The sequence below is a fragment of the Pollicipes pollicipes genome, unplaced genomic scaffold (genome assembly GCF_011947565.3).
Source record: "Pollicipes pollicipes isolate AB1234 unplaced genomic scaffold, Ppol_2.1 Scaffold_3087;HRSCAF=3621_pilon_pilon_pilon, whole genome shotgun sequence".
Classification (NCBI taxonomy): domain Eukaryota; kingdom Metazoa; phylum Arthropoda; class Thecostraca; order Pollicipedomorpha; family Pollicipedidae; genus Pollicipes; species Pollicipes pollicipes.
In genome coordinates this window covers 26,979,700-26,986,093 of record NW_023596225.1, presented here as the reverse complement: position 1 = coordinate 26,986,093, position 6,394 = coordinate 26,979,700, and positions in this window count along the sequence as shown.

Genomic DNA, 6,394 nt, shown 5'->3' with positions numbered 1-6,394 from the left:
TGAAATTAACAACCAGCACTGATCAACATCATTCTCAAATGTCACCTGCTTTACCAAGTCCATAGTTTTGTGACTGCAGTTTCACCATGTACACACACACATAGCAGCCAGAGCTACATGGCATCATCTGCCTCTTGCCCCAGCAAGAAGGTCAGGCATTGGGAGAAACAAAGACTCCAGCCCTTGTCCCTAGTTTACCAGATGTGCAGGTTAGTCATTGAACCATCAGTGCCCCAAGGCCTGGCATTATGCTCTAATGTATGCATGGTCACCAGCTGTAGTGCCTTGATGTCACATGCCACTTGTTAAGTACCTTGATGCTGCCATACAGTAATCACTGCTGAAGTTTGATAACTATTCAGGGTTTTTAACCCTGTATGGCCATAATAAGCACACCTTATCACCATTCAAATACAAGGGAAAATGATGAACATGGCTTCTACAAAAGTTCCTTTCCTCTACCAGCTTAATGCTAGCATTTCTTAACCTCTTTTAGTAATATAAAATGAACCATGCATCTATAAATCTCACTAAGCAAACCAACCTCAACCAGTATATGACTGCACTTGCACCCAAGTAATCAGTGATTCAAATAGGTTTGCAGCCTCAGCCTCTATGATCAAATAGATCATATCATGTTGGCATTTTCATGTTTGAAATCAATTACTTAATAAAATCAATTGACTCAATTTGTTTGGTAATGGCCCATGGCCACATTTTATCCTAAGCATGCTCTGAAAAGTGTGGAAAAATATGATCATATCAAGGGCAAACTCCAGTGAAAGCAATGACAAAATATTGCAGCATGACTAAAACTACTAAACAATCAACTTCAGTGGTCATCTGTAAAACCTGTTTAAAACCACTGAAGGTTCTTGACAAAATGATTTGACAGCCTTTGCCTGCTTGCCCTCATGTTGGTCCTATAACAAAATTATGTGAAATTGCCTACCTGCCCTAATCCAGGTCCAATCCTAAGTAATGTATCAAACTGACATGGAGAATTAGGCATAAATGTTTTGCACTTAATTGCATTTTGAGCATTCCAAGTCTAGACTGGGACAAACTGAAAAATCCCCAGGTCAGAAGTGAGAAACTTATGATCTTCTGTGAAGGCCATAGTACATCTGTTATGTGTGGTTTAATAAGTTAACCTAAAGAACACAAACATTTTGCATAGGTGCATGGTCAAAAACACCTGTTTACTCTCACAAAATCCTCAAATTGTATGCCAGAATACATAGGTATATATAAATTTGTATTTATAGGAGGTAAAACATTCAATCTCCACTAGCAATGGGAAGCACACAATAATTGTTAGTAAGCCAAATTGATGTGAACAGATTGTTGCTATATTTTCCCTCCCAGTCCTGTTCACCTTTGCTTTTGCTGTTTTTCCTTTGCCACAATATTCCACAGTTCTGGCTCAGGCATCTGTCCTATTAGAGACAAGCACATGAGTGATGCTTTCATTGCAGGATTATTCAAGTACATCATCTTTAGCAACATGATTTTTGATGGAATAGCTGCCAAAGACAATCTGCAGAACTGACCAAATCCTACCTATTTTGAATTAATGCTCATCAAAACACTTTAAAATTCTGAATGTTGTTCCTTCATCCTTGTTAGGACAACTAAGCCAAATGAGGTAGCCATTTAGGCAAGTGAAATTCCATTACCAGCATCTGCGATCCAAGTACCAGATAGACTCATATGTCTAGCATGAACAGCCCGAAGTGATTCATTGTAAATTTTAGCGAGAGCACAAGCACCAGCTGCATCAGAGATTCACGCCACGGGTTCCTCCATATAAGTATTTCAATTTAGTACTTACCTTAAAAAAACAGTAATATTCGTGTATGCACTTGCGCCTACCCTGCCCACGATATCTTACCTTACATGCTGCTCCTGACGGGTGGCCCCAGCCCAAGCCACAAATCATCCAAACCATTCGCGTTTGCACGCTGCGAATGTAAACAATACAGCATTCAGTACGGTTTTGTGTCTCCTATATATATTTATAGCCGGCCCTTTCTGGCGTGGTCTAAATCTTGGACTGCCATATAAGATTATAGCCCGTTGTTTTTCTACAAATTTCAAATAGATTCTAAATCCTGTTTCAGATTAGAATATTGAGGTGCATTAACATAAAAGATATGAAGACATTACAGTAAATCCGAGTCTCAGAAACGTAAACAAACTTCACCGTACCTTTTGTCCTGCCATCTACTGGCAAACCACGCAATGCTCAACGGACACATTCGTGGAAATTCAAGATGGCGTGAGCCGTGTGCGAGGTTTTGTTGTTTTCATTACGGGATGAATTTTGGCGCTAATCTAGATGGTTTTATGTGATGAGTGATTCAGTCGTCGTCAGCGGATTGATACAAGTTTACTCTTCAGCAAGATTGCCCAATATCTCGAAATGGAATCAGGCTGGAAGGAATCATAATTGTCATCAGATCGGTTATTAAGCGCATATGCGTGGTGACTTGCCTATGTTTTTGGGCGAGTTTCGAAGATGAGCTGTTCGATTCTAACGACTTAAGGATTGCACCGCTTTGAAGGTACTGTCATTCTTGTTACCTATTATAGATAAATGTTATGCTTAATAATGCGAGTTCAGGTCTTGGTCTGGTTATTTTGCTTGGCCATGTACATGGCACCTCTTCAGAAACCTATGAACTTTCCTAAGCCCATTTCAAGCTGCTATGGTGAATTTGTGAGTTAAAAATATGCCAAGTCTGAGTTATGAGGTGTATTCCATGTAGTCAATTGTTTTGGTGAGCCCAAGTTGTGGGGATATGTGAACTGACTGGTAGCCTCTACCCTTGAGGTGGATCCTTTTTCAAAGTGCTCAAAGCTAAGTTGGTACTTAAGGAAGATGCACACTTTTCTTTGCAAATTTTGAAAGGCTTCTAGCACTTAGTCTGTCAGCAATGAAATCAATGCCTATTATGTCACAAGTATGTGATTGCTTTATGACAGATTGCTCTGTTATTGAGCTTCAGAGCTGTGACAGTCACTGAGGTCATGGTATTTGGGTCCTGTCAGGCCTGCAGCAAGTTCTAGAGTTATTCCTGTGATGACCATTGACTGGCATACATAGCCATGACAACCATAGAATAAAAGGAAAGAAACTGTTTCTTTTTACCCTAGCACAGACTATTTGAATGCCCATCCTTGATCCTTCAAAACCACTAGTACATTAGTGTTAAATTATTGAAAAAAATTATGTGTTATCAAATGAGCATGTACAGCACCTGTAATGCAGTCACCTTAGATACTAGTATAGAGAGCTAAGCATGCTGTTTGTTATATGTTCCAGGATGAGGCCACTGCATTGCTGTATGTTGCCTTTTTATTTTTCAGTGTGTTATTTATGACATTAGAATTGAGAGCAGAAGTGGAAGCATCATAATATCACCAAAGTAGAGGACTGGTGCTCACAGTATGGTGTGCTAATATAGTCATGATCTTTTGTGCATGAGCATATTTTGAGATGTTTCCTGTTTGTGAAAGTGATAACATGGAATGGGTAGTTACTGTGTTCAACTTATGTAACATAGGTGAGGTGGACCAACCCTATCACTGACCATTATAGGATTAGTATTCTGTTGAGAGAGGTCATGATTATTGGTAAACTGCATTTCATGTGAATTTACATTTATAGCTTACTAGCACTTGGCAGTCACCATCTGAGAGAACTGCATCAGTAGTACTTTGAAATGCATCAAGACTGTGCTGAGCAATAAATAGAGCATGCTCAGACCAGTAACCTGGTATTAAACATTTCTGTTTGTGCAGCATCTCTGCACCAAGTATAAATATAAATACCATGTAAACAAATTGTTGGTGTCAGACAGATGAAAAATATAATTCTTTGCCTTCTTTTAGTTATCTCATAAGTCATGGCTATCACATATTAGCCCCCACAGGATGGTTATCATATATTTTGCACTATACTACTGATAGGCTGGCCTGTAGTGGTTGCCAACTGAGCATATAACAAAATGAGATCCTAAGTGACATACTTTTTAATATTTTTTTGCAATATTTCACATGGCCTTGGCATGTGAGCAACTTGTAATGCATGTAATGATACATCTTGTGCTATGCTATAAATGACACATTGCTGTGTCCATAAGGCATGACAGTTGGGTGCCCAGAAAATGGTTCAGACCAATAATGGTTGAATTTACATTCCACATGCATATTTGATGAATTATGAAACTTATTCAGCTCTTGACCTGCACCTATTGGTTATTCATCTACTACTGACAATGTTTTTACCATACCACTTAAGCCATGTTGTGGTACAGTGGCTGGCTTCAAGACAAACAAGTACTTTGCAGCTCTGGACTGAACACTGGCATCTGCCATGCATAAATTGTATTGGGTATGCTACAAAAGCTGTGTTTTCAGCTGTAGCAAACCAGCGTCTATCATGGCCTTTGCCACTTCTAAGTTTTGTGTCAAAGCCATCCCCCAGGCCAGAAGTTTTCATTGAAAATGAGGTTTCATCCCTCATCCAAGGTGTCCACAGCACAGGACATGCCTGTGTTCTTGTGCCCATGGTTTCCCTGTACAGAATGTCTATGGGCATGCATCTCTGCCCAAATGAGGCACAGAGACTAAGCCAGGCTTCTAGTGTGGAGTCAGGCTTGAAGCCAAGACAAGCATATTAAGCTGAAGCCAGCAGCTTTGAAGTTTGGTGCTCCAAGCTGGAGCAAGTGGCTTCATATTTCTACAATGTGACACTGACTCCAAGGCCAGTGGCCTGAAACTTTTTGCCATGAAGCCAAAGCTAGCATCAGCTGTTTTGAGCCCAGAAAGTGCAATCTAAAATTGAACCCAGCAGTTTACTGTCATTTGGCTCAAGCCAAGGCCAAAGTTGTGGGACAACTTTGTCATGAATTAAACAACATTTTTGCATCTGCTCAAAGTGTGAGGCATTAGGATATATCATCAGGGTTTCGTGGAGCCTGGAGATGGGCTATTTGTATCAGGGATAAAGATTCTGTACCTAAATATCATGCCATTCTTTTGTGTTAGTATGGATGTGGTGTCTCAGAGCATTTTCTAGCTGTTGTACTGTGTTCATTGTTTTTGAAGATGGACTGCTGGTACATGGCTTGCAGCCCTGTGTTTGTAGCAGCCTTTAAAAGCCTTTTGTTGTATTGGCGTGACAAGATGGGTGAGACTTTTTTGTAAAGTTTTTTTCTAGAGCCACCTCAAAAGAACCACCATGGCAAAGTCACAGCTAACAGATCACATGCAGCTGCAGTTGCAGTCACAATTTAAAATTAATCTGAAGCTGATGCCAAAGCCAGCACTTACACAGGGTCGACCGCGGGAACTGGCACGAGGCTAAGGCCGAGACTGAAGGCATGGGAAGAAAACTGTGGCTCGCGAAACCGAAGACGAATCCAAAGCCAGCTTCGTCCCCATCCTGAACCAGATAATCTATTGTCATCTCTCCCTGTCTACATGTAATTGCACTTCAATGTACCCCCAAAGAACCAGTAACTGGAAGCATAGCTTGCCACACCACCATTAGCATATGTTTGTCTGTGCATCCCTGTACAAGAAAAGCTTATGATATTCTGGAATGGATCCCTGACCTGACTTTCTCTGGCTGTCGCTCCTGTCTGTAACGGCTGCTGACACTCCTGGTCACCATCATGTCGTTAGTCTGACCCCATTGACCTGACCGATGCGATCGTCTGGCCGGCAGGATGGAGACGGAGCCCCGCTTGCCTGAGAAGCGGCGGCGGGCGCTGACGGGGCCAGGAGGCGCCGCCGCCGTCGGCAAGCCCGGCCCGACCGCCGCTCGCCGTCCGCCAGCTGCAGATGGCACCGAACGGCCGCCGCCTCCGACGCCCGCCAGCCAACTCGCGGTACGCGGCGGCCTGCCCGGGGCCCGCGCGGCCGATGACGGGCAGGTTATGCAAGCACAGGGAGGGCTAGGGGTGTAACCAGTTCGTGGGCCGGGCGCGCACCGCGCGGGCGGGTTGGAGCGAGTCAGCAGCCCGGTTGATGTGCCTAGCCGCAGTCCTGGCGTGCAGGGAAGATGCTGCGGGAGGAGTCGTGCCGCGCTGTCCTGGCGGCTGGGGGAGTTGTCCTGCGGCAGGGAAGGAGTGCCGCGGGGGAGGGAGTCACTTGGTGCTGCGCTGGCGGCGGTCCTGGCGCGCAGGGAAAGGAGTGCCGCGGGGAGGGAGTCACTTGGTGCTGCGCTGGCGGCGGTCCTGGCGCGCAGGGAAAGGAGTGCCGCGGGGGAGGGAGTCACTTGGTGCTGCGCTGGCGCGGTCCTGGCGCGCAGGGAAAGGAGTACCGCGGAGGAGGGAGTCACGTGGTGCTGCGCTGGCGGCGGTCCTGGCGTGCAGGGAAAGGA